We start from the raw sequence: 27,689 nt of genomic DNA, 5'->3' as shown, positions 1-27,689 counted from the left end.
TTTTATTCATTTGCCAATCTCTGTCTTTTGATTGGAGTGTTTAGTCCATTTGCATTTAATATCATTACTGATAAGGTTGGATTTATGTCTGCCATCTTGGTATTTGTTTTCTTTATGTCTTATGTTTTATTTTGTTCCTCTATTTTTCCATTACTACTTTCTTTTTTAAAAGTAGATATTTTCTTATATATCATTTAAATTTCCTTATCGTTTCTTTTACTATATTTTTTGAGTTATTTTTTTACTAGTTGCTCTGGAGATTACACTTAATATCTTAACTTTGAAAAGCCTACTTTGGGCTTTTCAAGCCAACTTGATTTCAATATTATTCAGAAGCTTTGTTCCATGATAGCTCTATTCCTTCACCGTTTTTTGGTGCTAATATTGTCATAAAAATTATAAAAAATATAGGGAGAGACTGAGCATTTAAAAAATATTTTTAAACTTTGCTTTCCTTACCTGAAGAAATGGATGTAATAATAGTTCTGATCTCAAAACATTATTGTCAATACTAAATGACACCATCCATATGATACTAACATAGCCCTTGTCTGGATTCAACAAAAATGAGTCATAAAGTTGGTGAGGTGTGCACCACTGTTTAAAATACTCAAAGGGAAGGGAAATTCCTTGCCTAACAGGGATTTTTTTCCATTGTTAAACAGCCTTGTTTTCACATTGTTATTCACATCCTTGTTTCCTTGTATTTTCTATGTATTGATTCCAGACTAATCTCCTGGAAAAATATAGATGAAGTTTTTCTGCGCCTTCTTCCTGGCAACCCTTCATTTGGCTTCTCTAAACACTAATGATATTCAGTTCATCAGCTCTTCCACAATGGACATAGTGCTTGGACCTCTCCCTCTCCTGATTGTTTTCTTTTATATTGATCACAATTTTCAATGTCTCCTATGACCATGAAGCTTAAAACCAGTCCTATTATAAATATGGTTTAAGTAAGAACAATCAAAAGGTGCTTATGAGATTTTGTGGCCACCCAACCCCATTTATAACTTTATAAATAGACACTTGATATAGCCTGCTTCATTTTGTAACCCTTGAACCTCCATGTGCTTGTTCTTTCTCTGTCCCCACTTTATTCCACTAGTTTTTAAAAAAACCCCAAAGACCTCAGAGAATGTTGAAAATGTGTTCTGAGAACCTTGAGAGAAAGTCATATACTAGACATCCATAATAAAATAGGTGAGTCATATTTCACTGAGGTGTAAAATTTATTAGTTCTCCTCCTGCAGACATAACTCATATTAATTCTGTTTGAAAGTTATTACTATTCTCTCTCATGATTTTTTTTAGACACAAAACGTATCTCTACAATTTTCTTTTTAGCTATGGAAAGCCACACTGAAGAGCTCCCAGTGCTCTCCCCTTTATAAATAGGAAAGATGTTTATATTCAGGTATGTATTAGGAGTCAAACCTCGTAGACTTTCACCTGCAAGTGTAAGTTTACATCCTACCCTCCACTTACACTCTCTCTACCACATCTTCTCCATGGTTTATGAGAATCCTGGCATCTTAGAATTTCAGCCAATATTGGTGAATTTCCCTACCTGGTCCCCTAGCTCTGAGAGACTTTAGTGGTCTCGTGGTTTTATGAAAATGAAAGTAGATACTCCTAACAATCACACATATTCAGAAAATAGTGAAGGAAGCCTGTATTTTAGCTTTACCAGATAGAGAATTTTTTCACCATATTCTGAAGTCATTGAGGCCAGGGACCATTTTTGAGTCTCCAGAGGTTAAAGTGTCTGGCCTAAAAAGGATATTTAAAAAATTATTGACTAAACCAAGAATGAAAGGCTGTGAGTAAAAAGCATAAAATCGAGGACATAAAAACCAAATTTCTGCAACAGTTAGAATCGGCTAAGAATAAGGGAAGGAATATGAAAGACAAATCTTTTGAAAGATTGTGAAACAATCTTTTAATGACTCTTGCTTAATTAAATAGAGGCAGTGTGGTTTAAAGAACAGAATACAGTCTGTTGTTAAAAAGTCTTTAAATTTCAACCTTGTCATTTTCTAGCCATTTTAACATGGACATAGTTATACGCTTAGTAAGGGATAGCAATTATTATGAATAAAAAAGAATGATGACCCTCTTCTAGACAAGTACTGGTAGTCATGGATTTTCAAAATCCCATATAACAGAATTCTAAATTTATTTCTGAAGTAGAGTTCACTGAAATCGTTCTGTGTCATGATATACCACTACTTTTTATAATTATAAGCCTGGCATTTCAAGTGAATACAGAGCTTTGAGGTCAGCAGACAGAATATAATAACCAACATGGTATTAGACAATAGGTCAAACTAAAGCAATCATAAATATATATCTAGGAGGTGAGACTCCTAATGTAGTTAGCTTCAGGAATAGTTCATTAGTGATATCTAGATTCATCCTACTTTAAATTTGACAAGTGCTTTATAGGCCATCTATTTTGTGAAATATATCACACAAACAGAAATAAGGCTGGGTAGAGCAATATTAGGTACGTGGTTCTGTATTTCTGGTCCCACCATAACCTTGACTTAACCATTGGAAAATATGCATATCCCATTCAAGGTAGGCTTCTGATAGTATTTATAGTAACTACAGGGTTTCCTTAATTTGTGACTTTTTAAAGATGGTGAAAGAAATCCACCATGTGTGATGGCGTGAAGCCTATTTGTAAACAGCTATAATTAATATAGCTTAGAGTTCTAATAAAATTTGTAATTTATTTTATTAGGAGACACAAAAACCTTTTTCTAAAATTTGATTCTGGTCTTGTTTGAAAACCTGTTCTTTTTCTTTTCTTGATTCCCTTCTGCTGTCTGCCCTGGTCTTGTTCTGCTCCCTTCTGTACTGTGATGCCACATTTTTGTACGTGGACTCTAATTCTCAGCCTCTACTAATGGACTTACTCAAAGTCTTTATCACTTTTGTGAATTGTTAGAGATGATTGTTTTCCCCTCTAAGGTTTCTAGAATTCTTCCTGTCTATTTTACATGTTATTAAAGTGGATTTCCTCTCTTTGCTCACATGGCATCCTCTTTCTCTCTGCTCTGATGAGTGTGAACATTTGATAGAGAAAATATCTTCCTGATCAGGGTCCAAGCTGCAAATGCATTCCTTTCTTTTTCTCAGAATTAAGTCACATTGAGTAAGCCACCAAAGGCTGGACTGTGGTGCATTGCAAACAAACCCCAAATCTCAGGGCTTAAAATAATAAGTGCTACATGTCCATTCGTATTGACTAGGGGCTCTGCTCATTCTAGTCAGAGATACAGGCTGCCAGAGGCTCCATTTCAGTATATGCTTTCATGATTAGGAAAGAAACATGGCAAATTGCACACTGACACTTAAAATTTCGGCTCTAAAGTATCGCATGCCACTTCTACTCATATTTCATTGGCTAAAACCATTCACCTGGCTACACCTGATATAAAGAGGGAAAGAAGTAGGATCCACCATGTGTGCAACAGTGGAGAGAATCAGACACAGCAAAAATTACAACCTTCATACCAGATGAGAGATCTAACACCTAGTGAGGGTAAGCAACATATTCAAGATCATTTAATCTTGTTAGGTAACTCAGCAACAATGACAAGACAGGATCTTGAATGAAAATTCATCATGGTGCTACTCACTACTTCTTTACTGAAATGGGCCTGATGAAGGATCAGGGCCAAATAAACACATGCTTCTTGAATGGTGAGCTGAAGGAGAGCGATAGCAACCTGAAACAATGGTTTAAGGATGCAGCGATGCACATATTCAGATGACATGCTGTAACCATGGTTTTATGGGAAACCAGTAGCAGCTAGGCTGACTTGCACACAATATCCAAAGATGAGTGGATCTTTTGGAGCAAAACTTTGAACTGTCCATTAATTCTAAAAGGGAGAAGCCAAGATACAACATGTGCTGCAAAAAGAAGGTGGAGTGAACCATCACACAATTATTCTTGCATGAGTACCAAACAGGGAGTGACTCTTGGTCATGCCTCTTCCTTCCACAGCCCCCAATAGTCCTTCCGTGGTAATCACGAACAGTGGCATTTTCCCTCAGGAAGAAGAATCACAATTTAGAGAGATTCTCTTTAACATGCTGTCAGGAGCACATATTCCTCATAACAATAAAGCAATAGAAAATATAATGGGAAATGAGTTAACCTTAATTAAAATGCTCTCCTGTTGCTAATTCTATAGTCAAAATGTAAAATTAATAGCATTTTTTTCTGTCACTTTTAATGATCTTTGGAATCTTTCCAAACTATTCCGTGTTTTTCGTACTTACTGAGGATGATGAATCAGATTAGACTTGCTAAAGTAGAAGTGTTTACACTTCCTAAGAAGCCCCATGTTTCCCTCAATATTGGATGTGACATACTTGCCCCGTAATATATTCAGGTGGAATTGAATTCAAACTTGAAATGTGTTTACTTTTACATTCATTACACAAGCTTTAAAGAAGTTTGGCATCCATGAGTGCATTTTCATTTCACTAAGATGGAAAAAAAGTATTCCTAAAAAATGTTATGTCTTCTGCTTGATTTGAAATCACACCTTTCAGAAGATCAGTTTATATTATCAGTGGACCTTTTTCAAAAATAGCCAGTTGAATTTTGCTAGGAATTAGGTCTTTCTAATTTACTTACTTACTGATTACTATTTTTACATGAGCCTGAGTGTTTAATTTTTAAGTGTTTATAGAAACTGGAGAATTTTTTAATGCTACAAAGATTATTTAGATAATTTGAGATTTAAAATTGTAATATACTCAAGTATATCATTTTATCACACTAATGTTTAAAATGCTCTGACATCTTGCTGATTTTTCTAACAAAGTTAATCTGAATAATATTTATATCCATACATTCAAGTTTACACAAGAAATAGTGGGAGGTCTGCTTTCCTTTTGTCTGAAAATTCCTGTGCTTATTTTCTTTATATGTTAATACAAAAGGTACTTTACTTCAGATGAAGCACTTTTATAATAATTATTTGTAAAATGATTCCAGTGATCTATTTCAGAGTTCATAGCATCAATTTTCTCCATTCTTTCAAGAGCAGTTTTGAACACTCTTTTAGTTATCTGTTGCTGTGCTACACACCACCCTAAAACAATCATTAAAACAAGAACCATTTTATTACTCATGATTCTGTGGCTCAGGAATTCAGTAGAACCCAGCGGGGATGGCTTGTCTCTGTTTCATCTGGTGTTAGCTGGGGTGGTTCACCTGGGGCTGAAGGATCCAATATGGCCTCACTCATATCTGGGATGTTGGTGCTAAATGTTGGCAGGGCATCTCGGTTATTTCCCAAGTGTCTTGCCTCACTTCACATGGTCTTTAGTTGTCTTGCCTGAATTTCTTCACTTGGAAGGTGAATTTTGAAGGAAAAAACCAAAAATTGTAAGATGTTTTAAGACATAGGCTCATAATTGGCCAGGGTCGCTTCCACCATATTCTACTGTCGAGCAAGTTGTGAGGATATCCTAGGTCCAAGGAGAGTGGAAATAGACTCATTGGAAGAGGAGTGGTATAGTCACATTGCAAAGGGGCACATGGAAAAGGAGGGGTTGTTGTAGCCATTTTGGAAAACAGTATACCACAAACACAGATGAATGGGTTACATTTCTAAAGTTACTACTATATGCTCCTTTGCCCAGATTTTAACCTGGCAGTTTACTGTATGAAAGTCTATCTTTGTATTTCCATTGGGAGCTATTGAATGTCTCATGGCTCAGTAAATTGAAGTGAACAGTTCATCATCCTCTCTTTCACCTCTTTGGCAGTTTTATGTGATTTGGAGTATGCTTCACAAAATGGATGAGTGTGGGGACACCATTAGCAGTATCACAGACAGTCATTCTTCAAACGTGTCTTGAGTAGTCTGTATTGTTCACTAAAATTCTGGGCATTGGATATATGAACAAATAAAGATGAATAAGAGAGAGTTTTTGTTTCATAGTATTTGACTTATTGGTTAACAACTTTTCACTCCCTTGAATTGATTCTGTGCATTCATAGCCTTGTCATGGGATTATAAGGGTCATAGGAGTGTATTTCCCTGCCCCTCTGAGTTTGGGTTTGTCCATATGGCTTGCTTTTGCTAAAAAGATGTTAGCAGATGTGGTGAAAGGAGTAGCACAAAGTGCGCTCGTGCAGTGGAGCTTGATTTATTTATTTCTTCTCCATTACCATGAGTAGAAACTTGGCCTCAGAAATAATACACATACAGACCTAAGAAAGAAGTCAAGGCCAGCTGGATCCACAGCTTGAAGCAGAACTGGCCAGTAGAGCTGGTCTAGATCAGCCAACTATCAGGTGACCCATGGATCTGTGAGAAACGTGGTTATTGTTCCATACCAATGAGATTTTATGATTCTTTTTTGTATACAAAAGCTCTTTGAAACAAGTAATGTGCTATCTTATAGGGAAGAAAGACACATAAGCAGACAGTTGTGTGGTAATGCAGTACATGCAGTGGTAGAGATCTCCACAGGAGGTCTTTGCCCACCATAGAAGGATGCCGACTATAGAAGGGCACCTACTCTGTTTTTTTCTGGTTATGTGTTGGTTTTAGTGAGGCATGAGGAAGGTGTTCTAGAAGGAGGTGACAATAAACCTGAGTCTTAAAGAATAGAAGAAGGGCTATGCAAGAGTTTTCCAGGGAGGAGAAAATATTACAAGCCAAAATTCAGTGTGAACAAAGACATTGATGTGAAGAAAACTATAAAAGCAGTTTATTGTTCCTGGAAGTTTAGTAAGTGGGAGAGTCCTGATTTACCAAGAGACTCAAACCCTTAAATTGGCTTTGCAATGGATTCTAATTCTAAGAGATTTCTAGGCTGATAATAACTAAGATTGACTTGAACTTTGTTACTCTGGCTAAACGTTTTAGAGTACATGCTCTACTAAAATTAATATGAGCACAGATTCATTGTTTCTGCTTTTATCCGTAATGAAATTACATTTCACTCAAAGATTTCAATTGCACGGCCAAAAAAGGCACAGATGGTAATTGTAGACATGACTTAAAAGAGGAAAATGGTCAATTGAAAATTAACAAGAAGTAATACTACACTGCCTGCTTTTTTATATAAAAATTACAGGTAGTCCTTTCAAATAGTAGCTTTTTTAAAAAAGTGTATAAATAAATTATATTAGATATTATAAAGTTATTCCAACGGGGAATAATTTTTAGAACTATGGGTAATATGTTTATTTCATAGGTATAATTTTCATATAATTCTTTCTTTTAAAACCAGCCTTTATGCAAAGCTGTAATTCAGCAGATGATTCCTATTTTAATCTGAATTTAAGAACGGAAGGGGCATTTCAACACCTTTTATTGCTAATTTAGACCTTAGTTAATTTTCTGGCCCTGTCCTTTACTAGCTCTGAGAACTTGGGCAACTTTCTAACCCTCTCTGAACCTCAGTGTCCTCATCAGTAAAATGGGGAAATAATTCTTACTGTACATGGAGCCCATGTGGTGGTTAAATGAGATCTTATAGCATGCTATGTGACAGTTGGCAAACATCCAACAGATGTAAGCTACTGTTCTTTTCATAATAGTAATAACATAATTAATAATTATCCTTGTTACTTAATGTTATGGTTGAAGAACAAGAAGCCTGGAAAGGTTAAAGGACTTGGACAAAGACGTGTTGCTTAGAAGATCCAGAACGTGAAAGAGATCTTGGTCACTGGCAGCCACGCCCGTGCTGTTTCCTGAACAAGGCTGCCCTCACACAGAGTTTTCAAGAAGTTTTCAAAAGTGAAGAGTGAGTTTGGAAACTACCGCACTGGTGAAACTGCCTTTAAACAGAAAGGATGCGAATTGCTACATGTAAATATAAAAAAAAAAAAAGTGGATAATTGTCCTCAAATATGTCTATCATCAAGTACAAACACATTAATTCAAATAATTGCATTGATATTAAATTTTCTTTCTGGGAATTCTCCATTTATGATAAGTAATTTCACAGCTTTTGGTCAAATTCCAACAAAAGAGGTAGAAAATTTTCACATAAAACTGTTGGACCGCTTACTCACGTTAAACAGAAAGGCTGCTATTTAGCTTAAAGAGTATAGCTGTTGGCACTTCGTTTCAGCTGAACGGCTACACACAGCCCTCTTCAATTTCATTATAAAGGTAAAATTAGAAAAGCTAAACATTAAATCTTATAAAGAAATATAATTTGATTTAATGTCATTAGAAACCGGCGCAAAATAGAGAATATGGAGCTGGCTTAACTGCTTCGGTGCTGAATAAAACATCAGCCCTTTGCCCGTTCACCTGCGTGCTCCCAGCTGTACCTGTTGATGCTCACGTTTCCTCATTAGCTCAGTCATTTCATGGTATGCCATTTTAGGGGCACATATGTTTCCTATTAGCAATAATGAATTAATGGGGGATGTGTGGTAATATGATAGCAAAATTCAGTAAAAATTCTATTTGAACTTAATTCTGTGGGATATGAATATAACCCACAAAGGAGTACTCTGATCTACAGTGAAGAATAATTTGCCTACCGCTCTGGTTTGCAATTAATGAGAAGTCCTCAGGAAATCCCAATTTCTGATTAAAGAGAGTTGATTATGATTAATGTATCCAAATTAACTGCCAGAAAGGAAGCCACCTCATAATTATCGACATTGTTCCTTCAGTTTTAAATTCCTAAGGCTACTCATATCTGTGCCCTTTTCTCTAATCCTTAAAGATGTATATTTGGTTTTTAACTTTTGATTGGCAAGACAATGATTGTCCTTTGTTTCTGAGTGTAGAAAATATTCAAGGTCTTATGACTTTTCTTTTTACCCCTCTCTATCCTTCTGTGAAAATAGTATCACTGGGGATTCCAGCAAGTTGCCATGAACCCAGTATGTCAACTTCAAATGCACTTGGTCTAACTTGATAAGCACTGCGTCACCAGAGTACTCGCTCTTGGCCATTGTGCTGTGCTGCCTTCCATGGCACTTGGTTGAACTTTTGAAGAACAGAAGATGTGTTTCCAGGCAGATATGGTATGGAGGGCTACTAATTCATTTTTCAATCTAGTTCTTTAAGTAAGTAAATAAGTCAATTCTTGCAACCAAATTTTTGTAACATTATAAGTTTTTGCATTTTTCAAGGTCCTTGCAAATATTTTTGTGGGAAATTTAGAAATGTTACATCAAGTTCTGTTAACTGGATGCCATTTTAAACTGGAAGTGCCCCAAGTACAGTATTTTTGTTAGAAAGTATCTCCTTCTATTGAAATCGCATATGTATTTTAAAAGCAATAAGAGGTTATTATAATTTGTAAACTGGAATAGTTAGGAGTTAGTCAAAAGAATTAATATTTACTTCTCCAAATACCTCAGTTAGCTTACAGAATGTTTTTTCTCCTACAGGAATTTCTTCCAATATTTCAGTTATATTTTTGTATTAATATTTTCATGAGTTATCCAGGATTACAGTAGGAAATTTGAAAACACGGATAAACAAAAAGAAAATTCAATCAAAATTTCATTATCTAGACAAAGCACTGTTAACAATTTGACATTTGTTACATACACTTTTGTATTTAAAAAAATGCATACATACATCTTTTATTCTAAAATAGCATTATATTGTAACCTTCCTTTGTAAGACTACACTTGAAAATTTAGCAGTATATACTGAATTTTTTCATAGCAATTAAAATATATCTATTTATTATAGTGGCTGTATAGTATCTTGTTGCGTAAAAGTACCATTATCTACATTGATTTCGTTGTTTTTGCAATTATAAGTAGAATTGAAAAGAACATCGATGCAGCTAAACTTTCATGTAATTAAGTAATTATTTCCTTAGGAAATGTTTCCAAAATGGAATTTCTAGGTCACAAGATGTACTTTTGAAGTATTTGTAGTGCAAAATGCTTTTGAAAAAGGATATTCCAATGGGTACTGCCAACAGTAGTATATGAGAGTCTCCATTTCTTAATAGCCTCAATAATAATGGAGACTATTTCAAGTACTGGACAATTTTATAGGCTCGACATCTCATTGTTTTAATTATTCATTTGATTACAGGTTTTAAAAAGTGTATCAATCATTTATATTTATTCTCTAAATTTCCTTTGACATTATTTTTCCATTGTAGTATTTATCATTCTCTTATTATTTTGCAAGAGATCTTCACTTTCTTTTATAAATATCATAAATAGATTTTAAAGTAAGTTGATGTTTATTTTTTGAACGTCAGTTTTGGTTGTTTCTGCCACCAGTATATAAAAATAGTTACATACTTGAAATCTGCCAACTGTTCCCAGTTATCTTCAAATGATTATTCCCAAATATACTTCCAAACTCAGTTTTATCTACTTCCTTCCAAAACTCAACCCGAACCACAGTGCAGAGTATGCAACTTGCAAATGTAAGTAGTCAGAAAGATGCTGCCCTTGAAGGGCACAGAGAAGTGTTAGCAGTGATAAGGCGTGTGGGGGGAAAGGTGTCATTTCTTTGTAATTGCATCATCTTTACAGAACATATTTCAAGAATAGGAAATCAAAATTTTAGCATTAGTCAGTTGATGAAAACTGTAAACTTAAATGTAAACTCTAAGCACTCATAACTAGGGAAACTCAAAAGTTATGTCATTTGAAATAGAAGCTCTGACCCCAGAAATCGTTACCGTGGAAATTGTATAGCATGCAAGCAGCGTGGCACATTGAGGAAGAGCAGAGAGGAAGAAAGCAGATCTGAACAAGAGCAGGATAGAAGCATAGACTTAACTATTCTTGGCAGGCTTTTCACCCCTTCCCTGAAGTGGGCCTGAGTAAAGAATTAGCAACAGGCCTACAGAATATAATATGTTAAACTGTATTTATAATAATATATCTATTTATAGTTTATAGTTCATAAACTATATATTTTTATTCCAGAACAAATATCTGGTGGTTCTTAACAAATTATTTTATCTTCTTTAATCCTGGCTTAAAGAATGTTTCTGAGTATTGTTATACTATAAATACCTAAGAGGACCCTACCTGTTATTATAACCTGGATTCTGGTGCCCAGAGTTTGCAAAATCGCTAAGAAGCACCAATTACAGAAAAGTGACTTGATGAAGTATATTCTTATCTGTATGTGCTGTATCTGGTACAAGCATGAAATTAAGTACCTCAGGGAGAAATGTAAGCAGTATTTCATGCATGTTTATTCACTTCTGTGTTTTCCATATTATGATTTGGAGATGCGTCATTAAAATATTCCTAAAATGCTGAAGACTGTCAGAAACAGCTAATGTATACCCTGAAGACATGACTTTGTCACCCAACAAGGTGCTTGCTATTCTGTCCCCAGAATTACCATTATTTCTAAAATTTTAGAAGTCAATCTAGTATTGATGATGACTTCTCTGCTAAAAAAGTGGATAGTCATAAATAAATAAGTTATTCTACTAGAATTAATGAAATGATAGTGAAAAATGGATGATTTCAAAGTCTACTTTGTAAGGTGTTCACTGAATCAGTGTTACATCTCTTACCAAAAAAATTAGAAATATCTACTTAACTTAGTCATGTATTTTCCCCATGTTTTCCCCCTGTTTGTTTGGAGAGGGAAAATGTTAATGAATAAGCATCTGTAGCCTCATCGACAAGTCGTTGTCACCAGTACTTATCAAGGAGGAAATTCAGGAGTCTTTCTGCCTTAGTTTCTTCATCTGTAAAAATGAGAACAATAATACCAAGCTTGTAAGATTGTAATAAGGATGAGATTGCTTGCAAGGTGACTGACACTTACTAAGTATCAACAATCTTAGCTATTATTGTCGTCATCATCATCATCATTACCTTTACCTGGGTTCTTCATAAAGCAGACCTGAAACAGAGTTAAGGGCAAGTGTGTGACCCCAGAGATCCAGGTAGAGTGACGAGGAAGGAAGCAGAAAGAAAGAGGCAATGCAAGGATGCCTTATCAAGTTGGCCACTACTACTGGTGATTGGCTTCTTGATCCTGCAGGACCACCTGGGAAGCAGTATAAACTATGCCTTGGGATCTCCTGTAGGCAGGGGAGGGGAGAGACAGCATATATTTACGGGCTTCCATTCTTGATTGGTTAATATGTGCTGCCATGGAATGTTATTAACACCCATGTACTTCCAGGTTGTATGAATACGGTCATCAAGCAGATTGCAATGGGATCCCATGCAGCAAAGCCCCGGTAAGGAGGGCTTTTTTTTGTTTGTTTTAATCTACATACAGGATAGACCTGAGACAAGGAGCTGTCAGGTGGCACTTATAGGAAGCAAATGCCTTTTCTGTCCTTAATCTTCCACACAAGATTGAATGGTTGTCATTTTCATGCTTTCCACGGGTCCTCTTTCTCTCTGGATCACCTAAGTTTTCTTCATCAAGCTGTTTCATCCTGATTAAAACTCCCTATCACCTGCACAAAGCTGTTCACTAGCAGCTGTTGTTAGAAATGGATTGGAAAGGAATATAAAACCAATGTCTAGTAGTATGTGTTAGGTTATCTGTCATCCATCACATCTAATCAATCACCAGGTTCTAGCAGTTTTATTTCCTAAATATCTTTTACATCTTTTGACTTAACTCCATCCTTATCCAATTGCTCTATTTCAGTCCATTGTCATCTCACTGAGATTGTTGCCCTACTGGTTGGCCATGGTACTTCTATATGGAAGCAATAACCAGGTATGATCTTTCAGGAAAGAAGAGGTATCTGGGGGACTTGTCTTAAAGCTGCATTGTCTTTTTTGGTGAGGAAGATTAGCCCTGAGCTAACATCCATGCCAGTCTTCCTCCATTTTGTATGTGGAGGATCATCATCATGGCTTATGGGTAGAGTAGGTCCACGGCCAGGATCCAAACCTGTGAGCTCTGGGCTGCCAAAGCAGAGTGCATGGTACTTTAACCACTCCGCCACGGGCTGGTCTCAAAGATGCATTTTATTAAGATTTTATTTATACTTTAAGTTAGGGATAAAAAAAAAAAGTAGAAATATTTTCCGAAGAGGTTTTTACTAAAAATTTATTAAGAAAAATGTCAATTGTCCATGTAAAAGATTATTATTAGTAGTAGTAGTATCACAGATAGTAGTAGTAGGTTTATTTGAGCTGGATAGTGGGAATGAGTGGTTGATGGAAATCAGCTAACTCCTTTGATGTCACTATGGCTGCCCAGCCTTTCAGCTGCCATTTGGGTGTCCACAACCGCTCTCATCATCCATTCTCCGCTCCTCACTTCTGGGCTTATGGAGGGTTCAGGGTGGATTGGAATAATAAGGTCATTTTTCCTGCGAGACACACACAAAGACACGTGCAAGTGAAAGTAGATATTCACCACACAGCTTTAAATTTGTGTCTTGTGTCTTATTACCAGACACAGTCACCTATGTTACTCTGAATTTTTTCTGAGTTCTATAATATATTTTGAATAGCAATATTTTATGCAGTTGATCTTTGTGTGTTAAAATGTTAGTATTTTAAATGGAAATATTTAAAAGTATGTCCCTACTTTTCTAAAAGTGATTGGCATTTTTTTGTTTTAAAAATATTCACTCATATATTGTTAGCATGGGATGTGCTTGCAGGAATGGATGCATTGAATAGGTTGTTAGAGATATTTTTCTATAAAGGTATGTTGTTGCCTGTCTTTTCACATCTCTGAAATCATGATGTGCCTCCATCTCTATTGCCTTCCATCTGCTCTTCCTATAATTGTTGGTCACCCTTCCAGTCTCTTTTAGCCATGGTGCCCCCCAAAGCAGAGCTTCATATGAGAACTTGCATATAGGCAATTTATTTTGGGAAGCAGTCTCAAGAAAAAGTCCTAAGGACTGAGAGGAGTGAAACAGGGGAAGAGAGAAAGCCCATCTAAGGATACTTCATTGATCTAGTCACCTCTGTGAGCAACTGGAGCTCAGTCCTACTGGAGACCCTTGAGACCTGTGTCAAATGAACCTCAGACCTGGTCAGCTGAAACCTGACGGAGGGGAGCATCTGTCCACTAGTTCTCCCCTTTCCTCACTGGGGAGGATTGCCCTTGTGCTGTTGGTCCCTCACACCTCAGGTTTGTGCATAGTCAGAATGGCTTTGAGAGTTCTTAAAGGAGTCCCATGAGGTGACAGCAGAGGAGCCCCAGGGATGGAAAAGAGAGATACAAGAGGCAGCTGAAGCATCAGTTGTCAGGTTACAAATGTGTGCAGCTGATTGTATAGCAATGACTGGAGTAAAAAGATGGGTTGTGAGAACGTGAAATGGGGCCCCATGGGTATCCATTACACAGGTTTTAGCCGCCATCATGACCTTCATAATGTCAAAGGAGTGAACAGATTGACCGTTGTCATTCACACTTGGAAATCAGTGACTTAACTATAACTTGTTGATGATCCCTAAAGGGAAAAATTTTGACCACACTGCCCACAGTAGGGGATTTATAAATGTGTGTAAATATATAGTTTAATATGATAGTTTGTTAGATAATCAGGGCTGTAATAATCTGGCATTGTTTAGAGCTTTACTAAGTGAAGAATGCAATACTCTAGGGAACCTCCCCTAAACAGAAAAAAATGGAAGTAGGGAGTTTTACTCTTAGTTTGTAGTAAGCCAGGAAAGACCATTGCTCTTGCTGTAGCAATGAGGCAACATTGACTAAAGTGAAAAGTTGTATTTATCCTTAAACCTATCAAAGAACTGTGGAAGCAAAAATGTCTAAATGCCATAAAGTACAGAGCAGGCCGACCCCTCTTAAGTGGGCTGAGAATGGAAACTACTTTTATCCCTGAGCATATTTATTACATCTGGGTACCCAGGCAGTCAGAGGAACACACTTGACATAGGCAGAGAAACTGCTGGAAGGAGGAAGAATCCAGCCAGGCTTTTATTAGCTGCTCATGGGCTGTCATGGTGACTTGGAATCTGGAAGAGCCCCAGACACAGGGAGCCCCAGACACGGGAAGAGTCCCTGCAAAATGGTGATATGATTAAGGTTTTTTTTCCTGCATAAAATACTTCAACTCAAACTCCAACACTTAGATTATAATGTCCTTTTATATTTGATCCCTTCTTACTTCTCCATGTCCACGTTCACTCTTCTTAACCCAATCATAATGAGTTAAATCTAGAAGAGATGTGTTCCATGCCACATGTACTGTGCACTGCCCAACTCAAGGGAGGGCCACATGGCCTATGATGTCGGAGATTCTCCCCAGAGACGCGTACATGGCAGTCCTGACTTTAGATTTTTGCTCTGTATGGTGCCAATGCCTTCTCTTCATCTGGACCTCATCACCCTTCTTTGCCTGGCCCGTTCATATTCACATTTTAGGTGACTTATAAGTCACTTCTCTCAGGAAGTTTTTAACCCTTTAAATCGGGATTAAATATTCCTCTGTGTTTTTCTACACACACTGAATGTCCCCATTATAGTCCTTAGCACATTGCTTGTATGAATTGCTGCCCGTCTGTTTTTTCTACCAGCTCCTAAGCTCTGTAAGTACAGGAAAGATATCTTTCTAATCACTGTTAGAGGTGAAGCACTTAGCACGGTATCTGACAGATCTTAGGAGATCAACAAATACTTTCTGAATGAACGTATGAAGAATTTTATGATCACATTTGGTACATGCAGTTCATAGATGAAATAATATAATAGATTACAGAGATTTACATGCTGTACAAGTTTTCCCCAGTATTCACATTTCAAATTACTATGATGAAACAACATAGGATGATAGACAATTAGAGCTAAGAGTTTAGAAATCAGTGAGGACAACATTAGGTTCTACAGACAGGTAAACAACCCCAGCTTTCCAAAGGTAACGCGTTGTTAAGGTTATACTATGACAGAAATAGTTCTAGAGTCCAAATTTTCTGTATCAGGTTGTGCAATTTCCGGTTCCCAGAAAGAAGTAGGATCCATAGCGGCTTGTTGCCTCCTTCTTCAGCTCAGAGACTGCACAGAACTGGAGGCAGGTTAACAACGTGGCAGAAAATACATGGATAGCAGTTTTACTCTTTTTATTTTCAAACTAGAGAAAACTTGCTTTAATACCACTTTGCACCTGAATTTTCTGGAGTGTCTCCAGCTGAGGGAACCAAAAAAGATGGTTTGCCAAAGTTGAGGTTTCAAAACAGTATATCAGCCACGAAACTCTTTTCTTTTTGTCATTGTCAGTTAATAGTAAACTACTAACCTTTAGTCCCATGGGATTTCCACTTCCTCTTCCAGAAAATTTTCCTCCTCCCTTCTTTCTTTCCTCCCTCCCTTCCTTCCTTCTTTCTTTCTCATTTTACTCGTAGTTACCTTCACCCATTTTAAGTAACAGTGAATTAAATCCATGGGTCATTTCCTGGTTTTAAAATAGTTACGTAATGTAGTTTTGTTAAAAGACTTTCCTCTGTGGACTCCTGTTATCTTAAGAAGCTGCTGGAGTATCTTCTGGAGAGAATGTAACCTACAGTAAAATTTCCCGTATTGTCTAAATCTGTTCTTCTCTAAAATTTTTGATTTGTATTTCTATCAATAAGAAATATTTGAGCAATCATGCACCCTGCAATATAAATATATTTATTTATAAGTTCGTAACATGTACCTTGTAAGTCTAAATATTAAACATTAATAAAGTGTGATCACTGACTTTTGGATAAATATTAGAAGTTCTAGTGTGTTCTTCACATGCCTCTATGGCCCCTCTTGCATATCTTCTGGGGTGTGTGTACCCCACTTTAGAGCCCACTGGCAGAAAAACAGCTCTGATTTATTTATAAGCTGGTGTACTTTCACCATTGACAGTTTAGTTAATTTTTTTCCCCAAGAATACTGTGTCTAGAAAGATAAGGAGACTTCCCATGTAACGTCCTGTTTTCACTTCTTTATTGCGTATTAAAGTAATTGATATCACTTATCAGATGATTCTAGCATTGAGGGGAAATTACATAGAGGATTTGAGTAAAATCTTTTCTTACCGCTCTGAGTTGCTTCGAAATAAACTCACGATTTTTCTTAAACATCCATGAACCAATTAGAAACAGCAGAACTTTTTAAATGTTCATAACAGTATTTTAGAACCTCTGCTCCCATTAATACCATTAGGGAGTTGCAGCAACAAACAGTCTTGCTTGATAGACACATTTTTGTGGCTGGGAGGGCTGGAATTATTCCAGCATAATGATTTTCAGATATGTAGCATCCATCACTCAAGAATTCTAAAAAAAAGAGAGATACAAAAGGATAATTACTACAACATGTGTTTCATATTTTAAAGACAATTTGCCAGAGACCTCAGACTTTCCTTTCTCATTCAGCACACACAATAAAAATAATGCTTCATATCGCGTAAGCATTTTATGCTTTATGAAGAACATGAAGATTCATTGTTTCATTTGATATCTGTAGCAATCCTGTGAGGTAGCTAGGAATTGTTATCTCGTTTTTTCTCTTGAAAGAATTGATAGAGAGGAGATAAGTGGCTTAAAGGTCATTCAGTAAACCTGGGTGAAACATCCTAAGTCTAGGTCTCTAGTGCTGAGCTTGCCTTTCTTTAAAAAAACTTTTGTTTGGTATTTAATGATTTATTTGCCTATTTATGTAAATAAGATTTTCGTAATGTTAATTATAATCGTGACAAAATTCTTAACATAAAACTACTCTTTGAAACGCAAGTGTAATAAATATTATTTGTAAGTGTAGGGGTTCAGCTGATTTTTCCATTCTGAGGATTAAAAATTGGAAGGAAACCTACACTATTGTTTCTTTGAGTTCTCTTAGACTCTGGTTATACCTACTTGCCTATCCAGTTCTTAAAGCTCTTTTGGGATGAAAACTCCATGCAGCTTTGCTTTGATAATCTTTTTGCATTTTATAACAATAGAATGTAAATTTAAATGGACCAATTTGGCAGAGTTTTTTTCAATGGAACGATGACATTAATAGTATATAGCAAATAATATTACAGCGTGAAATTGAATAGAAAGGTCTTACATTACCAAAAACTCAAGTTAGTATTCTACCTGGCATCCTAGTGAACTTAACCACTTGGTCATGGGGCTGGCCCCCCAACTCTAGTTTTCTAACCACACTTTCACAGAGTTCCTTTGTGTTATCATTCTGAGCTATTCAGTATGTAAACTATCACTCTTAGTCCTTAAGGGGAGAAAATATGAACAGTCCCCCTTATTAGGGAGAGTCATGGGGCTGCCACAAAGCCCCACAAGTCTATGTTCCTCTGCAAACCTGGCAAGTATTCCCACTGAAGGAAAATGTCCATTTCTACTTAACTCCCTTCTGGTTTTACTGGTGCCACGACTTTTTGAGATGCCTGGTCATTTGGTTGCAAATACATTTGGTTGCTTAAGTGTTTTCAGATATCATTCCTATAAGCTAAAATCCATGTTACGTTTTACAAGCTAGTTTTTCTGTATGGTACCATATAATTATGCTAAAGTTCTACAATTATTTCTTTTGACAGGGGATCCCGAAACTGTTGAATACAATATGTTCTGCTTCCCTTTGGCAGAAATTGTTATTTTCGATCACAAATACATTTCCACTATTAAAAATATGAAAGGAACCAGATTTATTGTCTAGATTTTATTGGAGAAATGTGAAAACAACAGCTTTACAATATGCTGGATCATGGGGTGGATAGGACATTCTTGAGAGTTATTGCTATGTGGCCACTATGGGGATTCTCAGGATGCTGCCGAGTCACCGCCTGGTCACGGCGTGCCCTTGAGAGGTGGCAAGCTTCCTCAATGAGGCTTCAACCAAGGGAATTAGTGATTAGAGAAGGGTTTGAAGTTCTAAACTTTTTGGGTTTAGGTAACATTAGGGAACAGGAGGATGGGAGAATTGCAGAAAGATGGATGAATAGGTCCTTGCTGTATCTGAACGCCTGCCATAAGAGCGCTAGGATATGGTCTGAGAGAGTCCAGCCCAGGGAAGCATCTTCCTCTATGTTTTATGTGTGGCCTACTCATAGGCAGGCCCTGGAGGTAGCGTATCTCATTTTATCACCCATGAAATGTGGTTTGTTAGTAATAACTAACTTCTATAATTATGATGTGGATTTTGCAGAAAGACTATTTGCAGTCTTTAGTAAACCATATACAACACCGGTCTTCTGTGAATGCAAAGCATCTTCCTTTAGGTTCCTCTGCATGAGTCTGTTTTACAATTGCCTTATGATTACATTGAAAATTGATCCCTGGGTAAGGAGGGTGGTGAGGAGAAAATGAGGAGAACCTTTGATTCTCTTTTCCGGGCCCCAACCTGAAGGAGGAGAAACGTTTTGGTAGTTGTGGTCTGCTTTCCTTTTGATTTGAAGTCCATATCTGAAGAACAATGTATCCAGTGGGTTTTTGTGGTGTTCATTTAGGGTCAGGGTGACCTTGTTCTCAGATGGCTTCTGACCTATTCCATTTGACTCTTCTTCCTCTGCTTAGCAGTCTTTCACCTGGCAAGAAAAGTTCTGCTTCCACACCAAAGCAGGACCTTGAGTTTGAAACTGAGGGGATGACAGCCGGCAGCTGCTGTTGAGACAAGCCAATTGTCTGCTTTGCAGAGGCTTGTCAAGAACCCTGATGACTAAGGACTGGTCTGGAAACGACTGGAGTGGGCATGGGCTGATTATAGGAGTCACAACGTTGGAGGATTTCAGTGACTTTGAAGTTCCCCACAAGCATGATTTTTCCTTCATAGAGCAAAACAAGTCAGAAGATATGAGCAAAGCACATGTGATTAATACTCAGAAAGCAAAACAGGTTAATGCGTAAAACACTCCTGGAAAAAAAAGCTCTTTATCTTTTACAGCACATAAAAACATTTTCCACTTGGCAAATTGTGTTTCTTTAAAAATAGCATGGAATCATGTGGTATGAAATGAGGAAAAAGAGAGGAAAGTAGTCTAGCATGCTTTCTGAAGGTTATGAAGTGAAATTTACCTGTCTGCTGAATCTGCAGATGGTTGGTTTTTACTAATGAAAAGTCATTATAATTGTCTGTCCTAACAATGTTTTTTTAAATTGTAATAAAGAAAGCTATCTCTAAAATAAATTCAAATACAGTTTTGGCAAGAAGCAGTTACTCCACTTCATTGTTCTGTTTCTGAGAATGTATTGTTTTTCTGTTAGAATAATGTCAATGAAAAGGTTTTTAGTACTTTAAGTAAGTCTTTTCTTGCCATCTCTGTAAAAGTTTGTTTTCACTGCCATTTGTAGTTATCATGGTAGTAAATTTTAATAGAGTTAAAAAGCTTTTCATTATGGGAAATTTCAAACAGAAATAAAAGTAGACAGGGCCATAGATGAATCCGCATCGCCCACCTTCAAAGTTCTCCAGTCACCATTGACCAGTTTTCATCTGTGCTCATCCCTTCCACCTTTCTCTATTGACTATTTTGAAACAATCACCAGGTGTAATATTATTTATTCTTTATTTGTTTCAGTATATATCCATAAAAGATAAATACTGTTTAAAAATGCAACTGCAATATAATTATCACACTTACAATATTAATTATATTCTAAATATCAAACATCCCTTCAGAGTAAATTTCCCCAGTTGTCTTGTAATTTTTTGATTGGTGGGTTTGAGTCAGTATTCAGACAAGCTCTACCCATTGTATTTGTGGAGATGCACATTGCTACGTACCTTAAATATTTTATTTTTTAGGTTTGCTTGTGCTCTCTCTGTCCCTGTCTCTGTCTCTTTCTTTTGCCCTTAGAGTTTATGTTTTGAAGGCACTAGATCGCTTTGTCCTTTGGAGTTTACCACATTCTAGATAGTGTTAATTGTATCCCTGTTGGGTCACATAGTAAAGTCCCCTGTCTCCTATAATTCCTGAAAATTTGTGGTTCTATCTAGGGCCTGATTCAGTTAAAGTTTGATTTTTCTGGCAAGACTACTTCAGAGATGGTGTTGTAAACTTAGATCATACAAAGGAGGCATGTAATTCTGATCGTTTCTCTCTGTGTTATTTTCAGCCATCAATAATCATTTCTTAGACTCATTATAGACGGATAATCTAATTCCATCAGTTCTTCTTCATTTCTGGTTAGGTATTGAAGGTAGACACAATCACATTTCCAATTGTTTGGATGTGTGAGCTCGGAGAAAAAATATGAATCAATGATTACCTCCAGGATTGGGCCTGAGCAACTGGAAGAACGAGGTGCCATCAACTGAGACATGAAAGGTTGTAGGTTGAACAAGTTTTATGGAGAGCAAGAGTGGAGTCTGAAGTTTAGTCTTGGACTTGTTGACTTGGTGATGTCTGTTAGACATCTGTATCAGTCAGGGTTCAAGCAGAGAAGCAGAAACCGTATATTCATATATATATATACAAATATATATAAAAATATGTTCATATATATAAAAATGTATATTAAAATCCCTTTATATATCTCTGTCTCTCTCTATACTGGACACATATCCAGTGTAATGAGATATATTCTTCCTCATTTCTGGATATGTAGTGAAGGTAGACACATAAGATAGTGATATACAAGATAGAGATATACAAATCCCTTCATATATCTCATTATGCTGAATGTATATATCCTGTATATACAGAGATAGGTAGGAATAATATGAAGGGACTTATTAGAGATATTTGATCTTACACAATTGTAGGAAGTGTTTAAATAGTCTCTATAAGTTGTTGTCTTTTTGTCTGATACTGAAGCTCAGAGTTCACGGGGCAGGCAGTTGGGAAGGATAGAAGGATGCAAAGTGTGGGGAGAGCAAGAACAGCATATACTGGCATATACAAGCAAGGTAGTTCATGCTGCCTTTGACTTTGATGGTATAGGTCTCCTGAAGAAGCCTGGGGCCTTTGTCAGAGAGGTAAAAACATACACTTGGCTCTGGGATCAAAAAAGCTAAAGGATATTCCAGGAGGAAGTGGAGCAATTGGAGGTCTGACCTCTGCCTCATGACAGTGAGGAGAACCAGCTGATAAATGAAAACAGGTGGGAATTACAAAATGACTGCTGCTTTACTTTTGTCCTCCAACTGTTTTATGAGAATCTCTCTTGAGACCCAACCTAATGAGAACCATATAGGAAAGGAACTCTGGGAAATGTAGTTTAGTCTTGCCAAATTGATAAATGACAAAACCACCACAACATACAAATAGAAATGTTCGATAGATAGCTGGGTATACGAGTCTGGAGTTTGGGAAAAATAAATATGGGAGTTGTTAGTATATAGATGGTTTTTAAAGGCTTGATACCAAATCCAATCACCACGGGAATGAGAGTAGGAAGAGAAGGAATAGGTCTAATGACTTATGTCCAGTGCTTTCCAATTTTGGGGAGATTGAGGAGAAGAGGAAGTATGAGAATAAGCCCTGAGAAACATGAGTGATGTAGTGGAAAACCAGGACAGCAGGATATCCTGGTAGCTTCGTGATAAATTTTATCAAAGAGTAAGAAGAGATTAATTGCATCAAATCCTGCTGATAGAACATTTATGATGGAGACTGAGCATTGATTTTCTGATGATCCAAGGAGAGTATATAGAAACATCCATGACTGATCAAGTGGATCCAAGTGGTCACTTCCACAGTAAGAGGTTGAGCAGAAGAGGAAGAAGCCTGGGAAAGTGTAAGTGAAGTAAGAGGAAAACCAGATGTGTGGTGTTGAAAAAGGCAAGAGAAGAAAGTGACTCAGGAGGAACTGGCAGTACACATAACTGTGGTGTGCTAGTTTTGATTCCCCTGAAAACAGAACCCAAGACAGGAACTTGGATGCAGGTAGTCTATTTTTAGAAGGTGATCCCAAGAGGCTGGATTGATAGAGTGAGGAAAAAGACAAGAAATGGGGAAAATCAATAAAATGTGTGTTATTGAACTGGGTTATCACTCCAGAGCTCCATGTAGAAGGTTCTTTAGAATTATGCCTCCAAAGAAATGGAGACTATCTAGAACTTTGCCCTGCCTAGTTAAGAATTGTCACAGATGGAGTATTACTTTGCTAGGGCTGCTTGTAACAAAGTACCACAGCCTGGATGGCTTAAGCAACAGAGATTTATTTTTTCGTGGTTCTGGAGGTTGAAATCTGAGAGCAAGGTTTTGGCAGCATTAATTTCTTCTGAGGGCCGTGAGGGAAGGATCTGTCCTGGCCTCCTCCTGGGTTTGTAGTTGGCCCTCTGCTCCCTGTGTCCTCACATCATCTCTTTGTACATGTCTCTGTGTAAATTCTCTCTTTAGGTAAGGACACTAGTCATATTGGACTAGGGCTCATCCTAATGACTTCATTTTAACTTAAGTACCTCTGTAAAGATCCCAGTTCCAGATACAGTCACATCCTGAGGTACTGAGGGGTAGGACTTCAACATATGCATTTTTGGTGGACATAATACAGCCCTTAAACAGTGGTATTAACCTTCTCATCCTTCTAGGATACCTTATCCTAGGGCAGAGCAAATTTTCATGAATTCGTGAAAGACTTCTTGAAGAACATCTGAGTGACTCACTAGGAGCTTGAGGTAGACTTCTGTGAGGGTGTGTGAGAATTGTTCACCACAAATGTAGCTGAACAGAAGCAGGCCAAGGCGATATGGTACAAGGTACCCAGAGCATCTACAAGATGTACTGGTATCACCTTAAGTCGTGATCACTAACCTGCAGTGGACTCTTACTGCCTGGCATAGTTGGCTAGTAATTGTACGGTTTCTCATCAAGTCACTTTCTGCCTCTGCTGAGCATGTTTCTCATATCTTCTCTTCTCTCTTCTAACCTCCAACCCTTATTTCTCCAGTTTTAATGCCGATTGATGAACACTGCTACCGATTTCACTAAGAAGATCAAGCAATCCAAAAAGGACTTTCACAAGTCCATCTACTCCCTGTCGTGATGCCCATGTGCTCTAACTTCTCTCCTGTTAAATGGATGTCTGTGCTGCTAGTTAAGACCAGCCCCTCCTCTATCTCCCAGGTCCTCTTCCTCAGTCAAAGATATTTCTTTAGTCCCTCATACTCTCACCCTCACTTCTTTGACATTAGTCTTTCCCTGACTATTTAACCTATTCCATCAGCACACAACAAGCTATTATTTCCCCTGAGTTCAACTTTTCCATCCCACTATTATCTTTCTCTCTTTTTACAGAAAACCTGCTTGGAATTTTTGTCTGTACTTTCTGTGTGTACTTTCTCCCCAATAAGCCTTTTTAACCCCTTGCCAATCAAGCTTTCCCCAGCCTACCCATAGTCTCCAGTCCACCAGTGCGTGTTGCTGAATCCATGTTCAGTGCTCACTCCTCATTTCTCTTGATGTATCTGTAGCATCTGATGTACTCATGACTCTCTCCCATGAACACTTTCCTCACTTTGATTTCAGTTGACCACACTCACCTGTTCTCCTCCTACCTGAGTGGCTGCTCTTTCTCAGTCTCTGTTGCTCATTCCTCATTATCTTCCCAAATTTATATTCAGCTCAACCCTCTCTCCCAAACTCCAGACTCATATATATATCTCTCCACTTGGATAAATAATAGGCATCTCAAACTTAACATGGTCAACATGAAGATCCAGATAATTACCCAGCAAACCTCTTTTGCAGTTCTTTCCACTTTAGTAAATCATCTTAGTTTCCCATGTCAGAAACCTTGGAGTAATCTTTAACTCAATTTCTCTCACACTCCACAATCCAGTCTTTCAGCAAATCCTGTTAATTCTACCTCTAAAAATATATCTAGAATCTGTCTTACCACCACTTCGTACCACTTCTACTCTACCGTGCTTTCCATGCCAGCATCCTCTCTTTCTTGGATTATTGTGATAATATCCTCATGATCTCCCTACTCTTGCAATCACCGCTTTACAGCTTATGCACAACAAAGCAGCTGGGGGGATTCTGTTAAATAAGATCAGATCCAGTCTCTCTACTGCTTAAAGTCTTCCGGTTGCTTCTCATCTCACTTAGAATAAAAGGCAAGAAGTACTTACTATGGCCTGGCCCTCAGTTTCCTCACTGACCTCATCTCTTACATCCTCTTTCCATCTTGGCCCACCCTTCTACAATGGCATTCTTGCTTTTTCTTAAACACACCAGTCACATTTATGCCTCAGGGCCTTTGCGCTTCCTTCTCCCCTGCCCCCGTTTTCCTGCAATTATCTTTCCCTGCATAAGGCAAACTCTTCCTTCAAGCCTTTGCTCTAATGTCACCTTTCAGGAAGGCCTTTCCTGATCTTCCTATCTAACATTTCAAGCCCCCTTCCCATATTTCTTAGTCCTCTTTTCTATTTTATGTTTCTTCTTACTCTTATCATTATCTGGTATCACATATATTTTGATATTTATATTGCTTATTTTTGGTTTTCTATTAGAGTGAAAACTCCATGAGGGCAGGAGTATTTGTCTGTTTTTTTCACCTCTGCATCCCCAGCACTTAGACCAAGGCTCACAGGTAGTAAGTAATCTATATTTGCTAAGAGATGTGTGAAGATGAGTGGTCACCTATGTCAAATACTGCTGAGAGGTAGAGTGATGTGAGGGCTTAGATTTTGTAAGATAGTGGTTGTAGCTGACTTTGGCAAGATCATCTAGAGTGGTATGGTGGAGAAAATGCCAATTGGAATGAGTTGAGGAAATAGAGGTCATGAATTACCAACTCTGATTATATGTGAAGGAAAGAGAGAAATAGTGCTGTAACTGGAGGAGGCATGGGTCCAGAGAGACAGACCGTAGCAATGCATATTGAAATACCATTGGGAGTGTTTCCACAGGTGAGAAGAAGTTGATGATGGAGGACAAAGAAGGCTGACGTCTGTGTAGGCAAGAGCAGGCACAAGTGTTGACAAAACCCTTAGATAGAGAACAGAGACTTTGTTAGTTGTAACAAGAGAGAGCAGGATATTTAGTACAGATGGCAGGAAAGTTGATAGATTTTTGTGGCAGCAAAATAAAATAGTTCTCATTCAATTGTCTCTTTTCCTTAATTTTGAGGAAAATTCATCAGAGGCGAGATGAGAGTTCTGAGCTGGGTGTTTAGACCACATTTGTGAGAGGAGGTGGATTATGGAGAAAGAGAAGAGATGGGTGAAAAGTAGGACCTGATGATGTTGTGACTGTCCCCTTAGTTGGTTCACAGATGTGTATTGAGTGCCTGTTATTTGCAAGGCATCTCCCTCTAAGGGTGGAGTAACTGGTGGGTGCAGGCAAAGCAGTCATCGGAGAACTGTTACATGGACTTATCTTCTGTTTTCTATGTATCTCAGTTAATTCAGTTGTAGGCAGCTACAATTATTTGAGTTTCTAAGAGCCTATTTATTTTATTTTCAAGATCATCAAAAGAAAAGTGGGTTAAGTTTGCCAAACATGCGTGCCATATCTATCGTCTGTCCTCCAATCCTTGAATCCCAAGACAGACACCAGTCTGTCACTGTCCTTTCTCATGCATAGATCTGGCATTATTTTGAGCCCCAGAATCCTGGAGAAAATGGTGGGTGAATACAGAACAGAGAAGAACATCTCATCATCATGTTCTTTCAATATTTGCTTTTATTATTTTGTTAACTTCCTCATGTTCTTTACAGGAAAATGAATAGAAAAGAGCAATTTCAAATCAAGGCTTCCAGAGTAACAGGACGTAATATACATACATAAGTGATTACATTTTTTTCTAATTTTCTATCCTTTCACAGATTTTAACCTGTGGTCATTTCAAATAGTTTGTTGACTTGACATATAGCTAGACACGGGGAACCAGCTTAATTAGGCAAATTCTACTGGTCAAAATAATTATTTTTTTTATATTTTAAAATAGAAAAAAGGGAAATTTACATGATTCAAGCTGAAAGGGCTCTTGTTCTGGGTGATACACTTTTCTTGACCTGTTGACTCTCAGGTCAAGTCAATGTGCTCAATTTTATTATTTTTACTATGACATGGGGGAGAACAAAGCCCACATGGAAAAAGGAATGTCCTTAAGAATTTAATTAACACAAGTTCAGGGGACTGGGAAACCAGATAAATAAATCAAGACATTGGCTTTGAACCATGCCAGTTGAGCATTTTCTGGGTCACTTAACATGAATTAGTGACATTTTTAGGGTCAAATAATGTATTTAGGAGTTAAAATTTATGGACTTTTAGCTTGCTGCCTAGCCTTGGCTTATGTTTGTGAAAAATGTGTAAATCCACAAATTAAGTAATAGGTAGTAGATACCCTTTGCCAAATGGTAAAAGGAAATGATGGAGAGGTTAGTTTTTATGAAGATGGGAAAAAAATTGAGGTAAATAGTAGAATGTAAGCAGGGAAAGGATTGCCATATCTTTGAAAGAACTTTCACAACAACTAAGAAAAAAGGTATGCTAATGAAAAGTTGGCAAAGAATGAGAATAAACAATAAAGCTGAATTATCAATGGCTAATTCTGAAAAAAAAAAAAAAAAGACCACAATCTCTAATTTTGCTGTTATGAACTGACTCTCCAATTCAAACTGCCTACCACTCCTTTCTTTCTTTCCAGTTGATTATTTGGGACCCCAACCTGCCCTTATTGGTAGCAATCATTTTTTTCTTGAGACTTCTTTACCCCAAATTGTCCAAGAACCCTGAGGATTTACTCAATTCCAAAGGCATAAATCCTGCTTTTAAAGGCCAGTGGGAAGGAATTGGTAATTTTCTATGTCCACTGATACCATTTCTGCTCAGGCTGCCGTCTGAAGCTGCCTTTGAAG

The 27,689-nt window shown here is 37.3% G+C and overlaps 1 long non-coding RNA gene across 2 annotated transcripts in view; it reads left to right on the top strand.

Annotated features, from left to right (window-relative positions):
- The first annotated feature begins 1,347 nt into the window (after window positions 1–1,347).
- Window positions 1,348–27,689, top strand: part of LOC139079897 (uncharacterized) — a 90,118-nt gene continuing 63,776 nt past the window's right edge. The window contains exons 1-5 of one of the 2 annotated variants that reach the window (XR_011533917.1): window positions 1,348–1,417; window positions 7,635–7,794; window positions 8,858–9,037; window positions 12,147–12,204; window positions 12,627–12,698. This is a non-coding gene — a long non-coding RNA (uncharacterized lncRNA). Of the gene's footprint in view, window positions 1,418–7,634; window positions 7,860–8,857; window positions 9,038–12,146; window positions 12,205–12,626; window positions 12,699–27,689 lie in introns of both variants that reach the window. The other variant, XR_011533918.1, reaches the window with a different exon arrangement.

The sequence above is a fragment of the Equus przewalskii genome, chromosome 27 (assembly GCF_037783145.1).
Source record: "Equus przewalskii isolate Varuska chromosome 27, EquPr2, whole genome shotgun sequence".
Taxonomy (NCBI): domain Eukaryota; kingdom Metazoa; phylum Chordata; class Mammalia; order Perissodactyla; family Equidae; genus Equus; species Equus przewalskii.
The sequence above is the reverse complement of the archived record's forward strand: the minus strand, read 5'-3'. Positions and strand labels throughout refer to the sequence as shown.